The 16,259-nt window shown below is 36.4% G+C and overlaps 1 protein-coding gene across 7 annotated transcripts in view; it reads right to left on the bottom strand.

The window, feature by feature from the left end:
• The window catches only part of STAG1 (STAG1 cohesin complex component), a 483,951-nt gene that overhangs the window by 425,820 nt on the left and 41,872 nt on the right, over positions 1–16,259 (bottom strand). The gene's annotated exons all lie outside the window — the stretch shown is intronic.

Raw genomic sequence — 16,259 nt, 5'->3', positions numbered from 1 at the left:
ACCAGTCCATCCTAAAGGAAATCAGTCCTGAATATTCACTGGAAGGACTGATGCCGAAGCTGAAACTCCAATTATGTGGCCACCTGATGAGAAGAACTGACTCATCTGAAAAGACCCTGATGCTTGGAAAGATTAAAGGCGGGAGAAGAAGTGGACGACAGAGGATGAGATGGTTGGATGGCATCACCGACTCGATGGACATGAGTCTGAATAAGTTCTGGGAGTTGGTGATGGACAGGGAAGACTGGTGCACTGCAGTCCATGGGGTCGCAACGAGTCAGACGTTAATGATTTGGTTCCATTACAAAAGAGGCATTGACTGAGCTACCTGGGAAGCACAAGAGGCATTGAGAAGTATACTAATCCAGCAATTCCACTCAAGGTATATGTATCCAAAAAAAAAATAAGAGCATATGTTCACCAAGAAACTTGTACAAGACTGTTCACAGCAACTTTAATAGCCAAAAACTTCAGAAAACAGCCCAAATGTCCACATACACACACACAAAAAAAGATATACATTTTGGTATATTCATACAGTAGAATTCTACATGGCAATAAAAAAAGAACCGTGGATACATGCCACAATATGGATGAATCTCACAAACATCATGTAAAGCAAAAGAACTCAAAGTACAATTAAACGATAGCTACAAAAGTTGGAATAGTTTGGGAGACGAGAGGGAGAAATAACTAAGAGAAGATTTTGGGGTGCCAGAATTGTTTTAGATCTTTGATCTGGGAAGTGGTTACATGGTAAAAATTCATCAAACTTATGGGCAGTGTTCTTTATGTATTAACATGTTTATACTTTTAAAAGATGGCACAAGATATTTATTTGGAACCTTTAACACAACGCAGAAAAATGGTTTTAATCTTAAATTTCAATACATAAAACTATTCCAAGAATGTAATTATAATTGAAGAAGTGATTTTATACTAAAATCAGCCCACAGTAGATTCAACCAAAAGTATACAAAGATAAGTATTTTAAATTTTGCTCTAAAATTTCTATCTTAGTTTGGTGTATGCCTCCAAGGGTTGGGCATAGCAAATGTCAGGGTAATCTCTATCTAGCCTCATTTCAACATATTCCGGAAATAAAACAGTAATTAAATCCAAGTTTATCAATGAATAGATATGATCATCTACTGAGAAAGAGAGAATAAGTGGTTAAGTAAGGGGTTACAAGAGAGTAAAAATTTTTTAATAACTGCTATGAAAAGTGAAAAAGAACTAACTAGGCAAAAAAGAATTACTGGGTAACAGTGATGGTCCAATTAAGATTGGTGAGCATGAATAATCTGGTAGCTGCAGTCAGCGAAGTTATGGTTTTTTCCAGCTGTGCTCAGCAGGTCGCAGCCAGGTACATAGAAATCAGTAACTGATCTGTGGCTGAGTATTGATTGAAAAGATACAATGAAGAGACAAAAAAGGAAAGCAGCACAACATATTTCAAAAGTTAAATAACGTTCCAAGCTACATAAGAAAATTAAAGCAGGAGGGAGACAAGAGAGGTGTCAAAGGACTAAGGCTCTGGACTGAAAAAAAACTGTTAATGACTGTGTTAAAAAAAAAAAAAAAAATCCAAAAATTCAACATATATAGAAATTCATGAACAGGTCTTTTATACAAAGTGCCATTTTTTTTCTCATTATTTTAGAAAATGAAATCCTCCTAACAATTAAAAAATTTCCTTTTTTTAAGGGAACTAAGAAAGGTTCCAAATGGAAAAGGTTAAATGTCTGAAGTATTATAATTACAAATTTATATTTTCCTCAACATTTCTATGTAAATCCAAAGATAAATTTTTTCCAATAATATTTTGAATTAACTAAAGAAGCATCCAAATTTCTTGGTGAATCAATGAACCTTTACCATCTTTATCAAAAAATCTAATGTAAGCAAACAGGTCAATGCATACATCAATATACCATTCTTTAATTGTATGGATATCTGTTTAAAGTCATATGACAAAAGAATTATTTCCCATTTCCAAACTCTGTTCAGCTTGACCTTAAAAGTGAAACTGGTCAGTAACAATATGCAATGAACGAAAGAAGTATAAGTAGACAGGAAAAAGGTGGCTGAAAAGATTTAGGAACAAATAGCATAATAAAGGAATTAATCTCAGCAAAGAATGATGTTTTCAGCATATCTAAAGCTAAATGCAATAATCTCTAATAAAAAGATTTAAAGTATAACAATTAAGCTTAGTATATAATATGAATCTAAATTACTCAATATGGTTGAATTATGCAGTCTTTACTGAGTGTCTATTATTTTGCCCAGCAATGTGCTTGCTCCACTGCTATAAGGCACACACACAAAAAACATGTCCCTACCCTGAAAGACACTTTATAGTATAGAAAAGAAAACCGTGTGTAAATTATTATAGTTTATCACAATACAAACAATATTTTAAGTGCCAAACAAGTAAGATAAAGTCATAGCAGGCTATTTGCGACTTGACCAATATGGTTATTACGGGGGGCTGGAATAAGATCACTATCAGACCTCACAGGAGTATCTAGTGTTTCCAACCGGCCTGGCTATGGTATGGTTTGGACTAAAGAACCACAGCTTCGTTCACACTGAAGAATGGTAGCAGTAAGAGTTCTGGGTTTTGTATGTCAAAGAAACATTACTAACATACACACATATGCACACACCTTTTATATACAAAGGAACTTTGTTTTGGTTAATAAACATTCAGTATCTGTTTTATCTTTTAATATAATGCACCAAAACTATTAGCAAACTGCTTTCCAAAGCTATGTAAGTTAAACTATTAACAGAAATTATAATGCAGTGTGGGGGGGAGGGGGGAGGGGGAACCGGCTAGGTTTTCTAACTAACCAAAATTAAGATGTATTTGCCTATACATCCACTCTGTAAAATTGTGCTGCTAGTATAAGCACACAGCCTCAAAAATCACATACACATGGAGTTTCATTGCTTTAATTTCATCACTTAGCTTCCACAATACTGTCTTAGAGTGATTTCTTACTTGTCACCCTCTGAATCCATTCTTTCAACAAATTCTACCACTGTCTGATCAGCTCGTTGCAAATTCAAGTTTTTACCTGCCAGTGATCTTTAAAAAGTGAGTTTCCATACATAGAAACCATTTATATTATTAACACAAGTACTATCAGTAGTGCTATTAATCCGTTTCAACCTATCATTTGTTAAATGGACTGGTATGGGATGTTTCTGACTACCTACTGTATTTCATATTTTCCCCCTATTTTAACATTTCTGAGATAAAGATGTATCTCACAATTAAAGGCATTTTATAAATGTGCTGAACAGACAGTAATTAAACACAGCTGCCACTGTTCATCCATGAACTCAAGCATAATTGTTGACTGACCCTGTCATCAATTGAATTGTCTGCACTGTCAGCTTCATGCATGTTGAGTTTAACTACCTGCTAAATGTCTTAAAATATTACTCCGTAATTTAATATTGAAATAAAAACTTACCATACACTAAGTTACAAAAATTAAGATTAGTAAATAAAATTTCATTATTGCTAGTAACAATCCCAATTTCATGTTTTCTTGCAAAGGAACAAAGCGACTTATGGGATATGAAAACAGCCACAAGTAGAGGAAACTGTATTATGTTTTGCTATTGAGATACATGCTAAAGGACAGCCTATCACATGCCAAGCAATGGAAATGAAGGTAGAAGAAGTTGTCAAATCTCTGGAAATAGATAAAAGGTTTCCAAGCAATGAGTGGCTGGTATGACCAATTACAGACTGCACAAGCATACAGCATTTTCTTTCTTACTGCCCATAAAATAGTGCTGTGTCATCTTTTAATGGCAACTCAGGTTCCATGAAATAAGATTTAAAAAATTAGAACTCATCATTCTCGGTCTTTCCCAAAGTGGTGCCAGGATGGCACCACCATTCACTCAGTTACTAAAGTCAGAAACCTGGAGATCATTCTTGACTCATCATTTTCAAAACATAAAAACAATTACAATATTTCTTATTATTACCTCTATTGCAACCATGGTGCAGGTACCATCACCTGGACATTGCATCAACCTAACTTTTCCTTCTTACATTCCAACCCTCAGCACAATCCAATACTCACAGAGCAGCTAGAACAGAAGTTCTCAACTTTGGCACTACTGACATTTTGGGCCAACAATCCTTTGCTGGAGGGGGCTTACTGAAGAATGTTTAGCAGCATCCCTGGTCTCTACCCACTAATGCCAGTAGCATACGTCATCACCCCCCAGTCATGACAATCAAAAATGTCTGCAGATTGCCAAATGTCCCCTGTAAAGCAAGATATAACCCATAGTTGAGAATCACTGAACTAGAGGGAGAGATGTTGTTTAAATGCTTCTCTGCTTAAAACTCAATGGTTTCTCATTTTACTTATAATAAAATCTGCACTCCTTATAGTCCCTGCTAACCCAAACATATCATACATAAGCCAGACTCTGGCCTACCCCTCTAGCCTCAGGTGAAGCCACTATACTCTTCCAGTATTATGCTCGCTCCCTCCATTATCACCTCTCAGTTCCTAAAATACAACAGCCATTTCTGCTACAGAAATTTTGCACCGGCTCTTCCTTGTGCCTGGACCATTCTTGTCAGGTTTTGTGCAAGCTCAGCTTAAATTTAACATCCTCAAAGATGCCTTTCCTGACTGTAGGTATCTCAATATTACCAATCACAGTACCTCAATCATTCCCTTCGCAGCTTTTAACACAGTGTATGGTTATTTTGTTTACCTGATTATTGACTGTCTCTCACATGAAGACAAATATCTTGTCTGCCTTATTTCCAACATCTAGGCAAAATGAAATGAATGGACTTATCAGCTGGAGAACCTTAAGTACTAGATAAGCTGGTATCAATAACCTCAGCACCACTCCCCTCTCATTCCCCGCCTATATTTATGATCATTCCCCGCCTATATTTATGATCATTCCCTTGAAGTGGAGAGGGGAAAGCTGAGAGGAGAGGAAGAGACTAACAAAGCCCTCATCCATAAAGTATCCTTGTCATCATAATGTTCTCTGAGGCATTGGGTGCAGATTAAATGACATATGTAATGAATCTAAAGCACTGGAAGGGTGTGAAAAACAGCCTATATTTAATAAATGATGGCTTTGTATGTAAAGCCTCAAGCACAATGCCTATACAGATAACTGAAAAATAACAGTTCTCGTGCCCCTTTTAATATCACTCTACCACCAGCTCACCCAGAATAGAGCAGGAATGGAATTTTGTACCTCAGAGATATACTTCTCCCCTTCTGGGCCTCCAGGAACACAACATACCATACTAGGTGTAACATAGGTTAGTTAGTCACATGTGTATATTGACTAAGGAAAGCCAAGTATCTATTAACCAAAGCCAACTCATCACAAAATGGCTTCAGAATTATATTTCAGTTAGTTTCAGTAAACAAAATAACCACATGAATATTCAGTTTCTGAACCCAGATTTAAATTAAACTCAGGAAAAGTATAAATTCCTGTTTAACAATATCAGTGTTGGTTACTAAAAATATCTAATACATCTAAGACAAATTTACTTACAGGAAATAAACCAGTAAGTTCTGCACAACTTTTAGCTAATAGTTAGAGCAAAATGAGTGATCTTAAATTCCGTTTTAAAATATTGCTTCTGATAGCATCCTGTATATGCATGGGGGGCGGTGAGGGGAGGGGGAATCTGAGGAAAGTGATTAAAGGAATATATTAAAAAGGGAACATAAAGGAAGCCAGACTGCCAGGGTCTGAATCCCCAGTTCTGCTAATTACTAGCTATGTGAACTCTGGAAAATCACTTAACTTCTCCATGTTTCAGTTTACATGTAAATTGAAACTTAAAAACAGTGTCTACCTCATGGGGTTGTTGTATGGATCCCACAAGTTAATATATGTAAAATGTTCAGGTAGTACTGCTAACTATCAATGTTATTATATTGCTGTTATCGTCACTTTGATTGTGTTATTATGCTTAATAGATGCCATACTGGATAGCACATGAACAAAACATTTCCATCACTGCAGAAAGTTCTATTAAATTGCACTGTATCAGATTACAAGAATGCCTGATGAGATAATGCATATACCTCTTCTAATTTTTCAGAAAGTGCTTAAAAAAAGGCACTCCAAACCCAAGTAGTCTTTAATAACTTTGACAAGTAAGAAGAACTTGGGTTTTGGTCCTATTTAACAAAGAAAGAGAAGTGGTGAAGGAAAGAGAGACTGTCTTTTATAAGGATCTCCATTCTACAAGATAACAAAAATGATTCTTTTATTTTCTGCCCACCTTACCCTACTAAACTCTCTCAGCAAAGACTATTATCTAGAAAAGGAATTCATTATTAATTATATTCAAATATAATTATCAACATATTAAGAAAACAGATTTGTGATACAGTATTGTATGTGCTTCTTTAACACAATAAATAAAAGATCTAGAGGTGGATCTAACAGCCCAATTTTAAAGCACTGCTTAGAATAAAAGATATTTTGAGATATCTGCAACATCTGTAATTTAATATGAAAATATTTCTGATTTCTATTGGTAAGAAAGCTACAGTATTGCTTATACAACTGTGATTTGTTACTACATTCAAAATTAAAGAAAATGTGAAATCTCTTAAGAGATTAAGGAAAATGAAAATATGATTATTTTCCCCTCTAAGTTTATGAATCCCAGGTTAAAAAAAAATTGCTTAAGAGATTTATTATAGTTTATTGCTTATGACTTTATCATAGAGTTATAAAAACTTGCACTCAAACCTACCACTTCCTAGCTAGGGAAAAGTACTTAACCTCTCTACCTCATCTGTGAAATGTAATACCTAGGTAAGACTGTGGTGTTATTTATCATCATCAGTTCTCGACAAAGTATTTGACACATTCTCAATAAACATATATTCTATTATAATAAGTAACCAAGTTCTGTCAAGTATGTACTTCAGAACCCTCTGTGCATTAGAAAGTCAGAGACTGGATGTCAGTTGGTCTGGGGTAGATCCCAACCATTCTTTAGTTTATTTTCTGTTTTTTTAAACTTCTTCTATTTATTTATTTTTAATTTTTTGGTTGTACCGGGTCTTCATCCCTGCAGACAATCTTTCTCTAGTTGCGGCTACCAGGGGCTACTCTTCATTGCAGTGTACAGGCTTCTCATTGCGGTGGCTTCTCTTGTTGGCGAGCACAGGCTCTAGGCGCACAGGCTTCAGTAGTTGCAGCACATGGGCTCAGTAGTTTTGGCTCAAAGGCTCTAGAGCACAGGCTCAGAAGTTGTGGTTCACAGGCACAGTTGCCCCACGGCATGTGGAATCTTCCCAGACCACTGTCCCCTGCATTGGCAGGCAGACTCCCATCCACTGAGCCACTAGAAGTCCCATTCTTTAGCTTATGTTTAAAGCTCCCAGGTGATTCTAATGTGCAGTCACTGGCCAAAGGACAAAGTTTAACCTCTACTTTGGCACACTAGGCACTCTGGTCACTGCTTACTGCTCTGTATTTTAATCTCTAAGTAACCCCAAGCCTCTTCGCACACACTCAAACACTGGCTATAACCCTCATCTCTCTATTAACCTGAGAACCTCACCCTCCGACCACTCTCATTAACAGAGCTCATTGTTGAACTAGCTTTACGTGCTAATAAGAATCAGCTAGCTCTATGTGCTGGTAAGACCCAATTAATTAATAGTCTTTGCTTCTGGAAAGTAATCTTATGACTTATCTGTATTTTAACTTTATTCACCTTTTAAATTTAACATTAATGTCCTTTAGATTTACATACAAAACAGCACAGTCTAACAGTTAAAAGCTAACTTTTTAACTGATACGTTAATCCATGAGGCACTAGTGACATCACACAGGTGAGAAAACTGAGGTTTATCGAGGTTAAAGAATCTGCCCATGTTTACATACCTAAGTAGGAGATGAATTAGAATTTAACACCAGGAGTGTAACTCAGGCCAGGAAATCTCTTGGACGACAGACAATGGCTTTCTTAGCCCTTCATTATGTGACAGCGCTTCATCTGTGAACGCACAAACTTTTTAACTATCCCCAACAGTACAAAGCACACAGTAGGGCATTTTCTCTCTGAAAATTAATTTAGGCTTTAACAATTAAGCAGAACATAGCTTAAGACATTCTTTAGCTTCTATATCTTGCATTCTGTCATAAGAATTTCTGCACATATGCTACTTCGTACTGTCTCTACTAGAGAACAGAGAAAGCCTACCTCTCAGTACTCTAAATGAGATAGGAAAAAAATAATAACCTAATAGAACTGACAGAGCTTCAGGATAACCTCAGGGAAGATAACTTCAGGATAGCTTCAGGGAATCAGTTACCTCAAAAGAGACAATCAGGTCATATTCATGCTTGACTATGTATAAAACACTTTTTTTTGCCTAAGACTAAGGAAACAAGCAGTGGTGTCTCAAACCTCTACCTGAACCTTTAGACCAACTCAACAATTATGAAGAGAAATTTTGCCAGAGGCGAAAAACAGTACAGGTTACACTTAACTATCAAAGTCAAGGAACTACCCTGAAAAACTCTTCTAACTCTTCCTGATATACTAAAAATTATCTACTTTGGGGGGGAAGTGACAAGGAGAGGGGCATGTCCTCTTACCTCTGTACTTTATGCTTCCAAAGTATCCTGAACCTAATGCTCTCACAACTTCCATGTATTATCCCTATTAGCTTGGTTTGTTGCTTTGGGGGTTTTGGTTTTTAATCTCTCTCAATAGAACAGAAGCTGTTTAAAAGCAAAGTCTATGTATTAAACAACTTTGTATACTCACTACTAGTCATGGACTAGGCACTCATAAATATTTATTGAAAGAATCTTAACTGGATTCCCATCATAGAGATAAGACAACTGAGGCCTCTAGAAATCAAATGTTCTACTCAAGACTACCCGACTGTTATGTGATGGAAAAGGAAAGAAAACCAAATCTCTGTAAGATAAACTTCAAAATGCAAAAGATTTCAAACAGCATAAATAAAGCTGAGATTAAAATGCCCTTTTAAGAGATTTAAATTGTGGGTTCTGAAAGTAAGCCTGGGTTTAAATCCTGACTCTCTCATTTATCAGTTGTGTGGCCTTGCAACAAGTAGTCTACAAAATACCTTGCCTTATGAACCCCACCACTTACCAAACATTATTGTGCCAATAATATATTTGCAACAAATGAAAATACAAAGAGGGTGAAGATATCAGGAAGACTTGAAACAGATTCTACAGCTCAGTGTTTATTTCTTTTTCCTGTTTTTCCTTTCTTTGTGAGATATGTCAATTATGTAGCATAATTACATAAAATCTAGATAATAGTTCAAAGAATTATAAAGGGAGCACTCCATGTAACTAACTACCACCAACATCAAGAAATCAAAGGATTCTCAATGTGTCCCTCCCTCATCACAAACATGAGAGACTTAATCAAACCTAATAAACTTATCTAGTTAATTTAAGATTAAATAAATTTATCCTAACCTGTAAAACAGACAATACCAATATAACTTCTTCACAGGGTTATTGCAAAATATTTATTGGTACACGGTAAATACTCAATGAGTGTTCCTTACACACACATTATACACCAGAACAAAGACATGAGGGACGTGGAATAAAGTATGAAATCAATCTAGTGAGAGCATAAAACCCAAAGAGCAGTACAGTGCAGAGACAGAGCTGGAAAGCTAGGCTGGGGCCATCTAAGAAAAAAAAGAAAAATCTAGGTACACAGGGAAATTGAGAAAATTCACTGGACAGTTTTGAAAGAATTTTCCACGGGTCTCTTGTTTTTCTGCCTATCTTGAAAACAGAGACACCAACTGTCTTTGATCCAATGTTTTCAAGTATATTTGTAGAGTGAATTATCTTGGAAAAGAGAAATAGTATCCCCGTCAGAGAAAAGGAGAGGTATGCTTATAATCCATTGTAAAGATACGAGTTTCTCTAAGCTTTAGGATTCCTCTCCTCTAACACAACCCAATACACGTGTGGGTGTCACATCTTTACTCCACAGTGTACAAAGTGGGGCTCCAAGATCTGACACTAATGCTGATGCCATGGCTACTGTTATTGCTCTAGGGCACTGTTCATCTCTGACCAAGGAGTCTCATGACTCCATTAAACTGTAGCAGGTTAACTTGTTAGCAAGTTAAATCTCAGTAAAATCTTAGAACATCCACATTTCTTGACAGGCATTAGTACTTAATCAATGTTCAGAATAACTGAGAGATGCTACTTCCATACTGTCACAATGGATTTTTAAAAAAAGCAAAACTCAACTATATGCTGCCTTCAAGAGAGGTATTTTCAACACAAAATGTAACTGGATAGAAGAAAAGTAACTGGAAAAAGTAACTTCTATCCAGTAAAGTAACTGGATAGAAGAAAATACACTACAGAAACAGTAAGCTCAAGAAAATTAGAGTGGTTGTATTAACTGAATGTGCCAAGTAACAAAGCTTCAAAATACAGAGGCAAAAAGCAACAAAATTAAGGGAGAAATAGCTAATTCCACAGTCACAGTTAGATATTTTAACATCCCTCTCAGCAACTGATATAACTAGACCAGAAAAATAACAACAACAAAAAAAACCAGTAGACACAAATGATTTGAAAAATGCTACCAAAACACCTGAATCTAACTGATATTTACAGAATAGTACACCATACAACTGCAGAACACATTTTTTTTTTCAAATGTGAAAGATATATTTATCAAGATAAACCACATGTTGAACCATAACTCAAGGTTCTGTACATTTGAAAAGATTAAAATTATACAGAGTATATCTCAAGCCTCAAAATGAAATTGTTAGAAATCAATAACAAGATATCTAAACGCCAAATATTTGAAAATTAAACAAAACCCTTTTTAAATAATCCCTGGGTCAACAAAGAAATCACAAAGCAAGTTAGAAGCTATTTCAAAGTAAATGATAATAAGAATATCACTGTAGGTAACTGCAGTGCTTGGAAGAAAATCTAGAGCTTTGCATATTTAAATTGGAAAACAAGAAATGTCTGAAATCTCTGACCACTTTAAGAAGCTAGAAAAGGAAAAGCAAAATACATGGGGAAAAGAAAATTAAAAACAACAGGAAAAAAAAGAGAGAAAAGACAAATGGAGAAAACCAGCATTATTTTTGAAAAGATACACAGATAAACCAAGAATTAGACTGGTCAAGAAAAAAAAGCAAGAACACATTAACAACATCAGAAATTAAAGAGATAGCGATACAAATCCTACAAACATCCTAAAGATGACAAGGGAATCGTATAAACAACTAATGTCAACAAACTTCTTTAAAAATACACCAAAACTGACATAAGATGAAACAATCTGAACAGCTCTATGTCCAATGAAAAACAAAAAAGAATTTGAACTTACCAAAAGTCTCCCTACAAAAAAAAATTTAAGTCCAAATGGTATCACTGATGAACTCTACCAAACAGTCAAGGAATACTGGACAAGGTCTTTCAGTAAGTAGAGGGAACACCTCTCGTACTTATGAGAACATCATAATCCAAATACTGAAACCTGACAAAGACATTACAACCAAAGAAAACTACAAAATAATATTCCTGATGAAAAAATATCCCCAAATTCTAGCAAAACATTAAATATAAAAGAGATAATACACTGTGACCAAGTGAGGTTATCCTACGAATCAAGATTATTTTATCATTTGAAAATCACCACTGGTATTTGAAAAACATTGGTAGCATGATGAACACTTTGTTGCTAAATTTTGGTTATTGCAAATATTTTTGTTCACATATCTCAGCATACAAGAATTTCTCTCATTAGGAATAAAAAGACAAAAGTATAATTACTAGGTTAAGGTACATGTACTCTTCTACAACAAAAGTCACTTTCTTTTACAAAATGACTATATATTCCTCCAAAAGTCGTAGGCTAATTTCCCCACATTCTCACCAACACTTGATATTATCAGAATTTTTAGTATTTGCCAATCTGATGGAAGTGAAATGATTTCTTATGGTTTGGTTTTACTTTGCACTCTCCCAATTACCAATGAGATTATAATTCAGCCAAGTGAAAGGGTTGCTGTAAGTCACATAGGTGAGCTGCAACCAGCATTCTTAGTTTCAAAAATATATACAATATATCAGAACGTACTGCATAAAGTTTAAGTGTTATTTCCATTGTGTGTGTGTTTGTACTGGGTCACAACATAAAATGTTTTTGTAACTTTGTGCTTCCAGTAAGTTAAAAGCCATCTATAGAGCTGTTTAATTGCAGCAAAACTCTATAGAGAAATTTGGAGGACTAACTGGTGCATCATTTAGGCTCACAGCACAAAGGAATGTATCTTATAGAGAAGGTAGGACTGACTGTCCTTTAAACACTAACTGGCAAGAACACAGCAAAGGAAGGGGAAGAAACTTGAAAGAAGCAATAAGGTGTGAATTAGTACACAGAGAAAAGATTCTAGAAAACCAACTGGCCTATGACCTACTTAAAGCTCAATTTAAAAAAATCACATTTGTCAATCACAAGGTTTCCCTCAGCACTAAAACTCAGGAAGTTGGGATCCTGTCCTCTTGACTACTAAAATGACAGAAAATGATCCCTTCTTCTCTGTAGCCACATCCTTATTCCCACCTCAAGAATCATCTCTTTCCTAGGCTTATGAAAGAGCATCCTCTTAGTTCTCTGCTTCCTTCCTTTCCCTACAGTGTCACAGTAGCAAGGATCATATAAATCCTAGAGACTTATATTTTAATTCAGCTAACAAAGATCTACCAAGCCCTTACTTTATCATCTCTCTATTAAGAAATTTAGCTGTACCTCCTGAACAATTTTAACTCCTGGTTATAGTCTCTAAATCTTCTTATTCTTAACTAAAACAGTCCTAATTGCCTTCTTTTGAAGATATTTTGCTTCTTAGACTGTTAAACCTCCAATGTACCATGACCAATTTTTGCTCCCCTCTTTGTCCACCAATTGACCCAGGTTTGATCCCTGGGTAGGGAAGACCCCCTGGAGAAGGAAATGGCAACCCACTCCAGTATTCAAGCCTGGAGAATCCCATGGACAGAGGAGACTGCTAGGCTACAGTCCACAGGGTTGCAAAGAGTAGGACATGGCTGAGCAACTAACACTTTTCAATATCTGTACTCCATTTTAAATAATTATTCTTTTTCATAATTCTCTCTTCAAAAGTAGCTGGACCAATCATGCCACAGCAACTGTCTGATGTAATAAGTTTATGAATCTACCTGCCACTTAATAGGAGGGTGATCTTAGTCATCTAAATTTCTTAACTTCCCTGAGACTCAATCTCATTCCTAAAATTAGTAAAACAATAGGTATCAAGCAACAATGAGAATTACATAATCTCCACTTCCCTTTTTTTGCCTTTCTTTTTACTTAACTTTTTAATTTTTATTTTTAATTTCCTCTATATGCAATAAAGTCTTATTATAGAGGGAGGTACTTCAACTGAGGTACCAGGAAATACAAAGAGGAAAAAGCATGAAGACAAAACAAGTATGAGTAAACTTATCAAGTAGGGTTACTGCTTTGCCTAAGTGGTCTTCTTGTACATAAAGATTCCAAACTATAAAGATACTTCTGTCCCCATGGCAAGCAAAATCCTAACAAACCACAGTGACTCATCCTCATAAGCAACCCTCCAGTATGGGAGAGACCTGTAATTATAATGGGATATCACTCCTGTGATTGTTATATGGCAAACAGATTTTTCCATATGTACTTAAGGTCCCTAATCAGTTGAGTTCATCAAAAAGATCATCCTGAGTAGGTCTGATCTAATTAGATCAGCTTTAAAAAGGAATCTCCTAAGGGAGTCCAGAGGACAAAGAGGAAGCCAGAGAACTTACTCTTGCTTGCCTGGATGAAAGCAAAAAGTCATGATGTGAAAATGCCTATATGAACATGTGGTAAGGAAGTGAGAAAGCCTTGCCAACAGCTAGAAAGAAGATGGTGACTCCAGTCATACAGCCACAAGGAAATTCTGCCAACAAGTAGTGAGCATGGAAGAAGGTCCTAAGCCTCAGATAAGAACTGAGCCAACACAACCAACATCTTGATTTTAGCCAGGTGAGATGTTGAACAGAAAGACCCACTACAAGGTACCCAGATTTCTCACCTATATAAAGTGTGAGATAATAAATAGGTGTTGTTGAAGCTACTAAATATACTCTGCATTTAACTTACATGCAGAGTACATCATGAGAAACACTGGGCTGGAAGAAGCACAAGCTGGAATCAAGATGCCGGGAGAAATATCAATAATATCAGATATGCAGATGACACCACCCTTATGGCAGAAAGTGAAGAAGAACTTAAGAGCCTCTTGATGAAAGTGAAAGAGGAGTGTGAAAAAGTTGGCTTAAAGCTCAGAAAACTAAGATCATGGCATCTGGTCCCATCACTTCATGACAAATAGATGGGGAGACAGTGGAAACAGTCTCCACTGGGGGGCTTCAAATCACTGCAGATGGTGACTGCAGCCATGAAACTAAAAGACGCTTACTCCTTGGAAGGAAAGTTATGACCAACCTAGACAGCATATTAAAAAGCAAAGACATTACTGTGTTGACAAAAGTCCGTCTAGTCAAGGCTATGGTTTTTCCAGTAGTCGTGTATGGATGTGAGAGTCGGATTATAAAGAAAGCTGAGCGCCGAAGAATTGATGCTTTTGAACTGTGGTGTTGGAGAAGACTCTTGAGAGTCTCTTGGACTGCAAGGAGATCCGACCAGTCCATCCTAAAGGAGATCAGTCCTGGGTGTTCATTGGAAGGACTGATGTTGAAGCTGAAACTCCAATATTTTGGCCACCTGATGCGAAGAGCTGACTCACTGGAAAACACCCTGATGCTGGGAAAGATTGAGAGCAGAAGGGGGCGGGTACGACAGAGGATGAGATGGTTGGATGGCATCACCTACTCAATGGACATGAGTCTGGGTGAACTCCGGGAGTTGGTGATGGACAGGGAGGCCTGGCATGCTGCGGTTCATCGGGTCGCCAAGAGTCGGACACGACTGAGCGACTGAACTGAAGCTACTAAATTTCTGGTACCTCGCTATACATAAAAAGAAAACTAATACAACCCAAAAATTTTCATTTTAGTGATGAGGAAAGTAAGGCTGGAAGAGCGACAACCCAAAGATCAAAAACCTAGGAAAAGTTTAAAATAACTTCAGTCCTGGGCTCTCTTCCTACCCCAGCCTTTAAGAGTCATTCAAATCAACAGTACTTGTATACTGTGTTCAAAGGAAGCAAATCCAGCGACATTTTCCATATGGAAAATAACAATTTTCCATATTTCACATCTATTTAAATACTCCTAAGTTTTGTCAGAATATCAAAACTAAAGTGGATATTGAGGAATTTCCAATCAAAGTAGCTTGGTTGTTAAAATGACCATTGGTAGACCACCGGAGTAAACTTAATCTACGTTTTGAAATATAAAGAAAAAATTGTAGCAAAACTCTTTGTCGGTTTTTCTAGTACTTTATTTAGATAGCAAACTACTTGTGTTATAACTATTCTCAAAAACTGAAAGCAAGTAAACAACCTTCCCAAACTTTTCGCTATTTCCTCCCTAGAGCCAATTTTTTTAGCCTGAATTTTTCGTACAGTATAAATATGAGTACAAGGTACACTATTCAATACAATACACAAGTTGTTTTTATTTTCCCTGTTCTGAATCTTTATTTTCCTAAATGCTTCACCATCAGAATTTGCAATTTTCTTAAAAAGGCACATGCAAATCTAAAAGATGGAGTCAAATACCCCGTAAGTCACAAATCATACAACTTTCTTTATGCCATGTCAAATACTTTCATAAACACTACGTTCGCTAAGAGATGAAAAAAAAAGTCCTTTCTAGTCACAACCACAAGAATAAACTGTACACATCATCTTAACATCGACTAACAGCAAATAATTCGCTACTGTCGCATACAAACAGCATTGTTTTGAATGTAAGTGTCCAAAACCATCCCCTGCTTTACACTCCCGGGGCACGATTCTCTGCAATATGAAGAGAATCGGTAACCTTTCAAAGGTAGGTAGAAGAGGTGATGTGACAATCCTAAAACCTGAAAATTTCTTAGTCCCCACAGCACACAAGAAGCACCCAGTTTGGACTCTCCAATCGAGGCCCAGGTTCAACTCCAAGCACTCTCGTTTCCCAGCTCTTCACCCCGCCCCCACCCCGAGAAAGGA

Source organism: Giraffa tippelskirchi, chromosome 2 (assembly GCF_054371585.1).
Source record: "Giraffa tippelskirchi isolate mGirTip1 chromosome 2, T2T-mGirTip1v1.2.pri, whole genome shotgun sequence".
Taxonomy (NCBI): Eukaryota; Metazoa; Chordata; class Mammalia; order Artiodactyla; family Giraffidae; genus Giraffa; species Giraffa tippelskirchi.
Note: the sequence above shows the minus strand (reverse complement) of the source record. Positions and strands in the feature narration are given on the sequence as shown.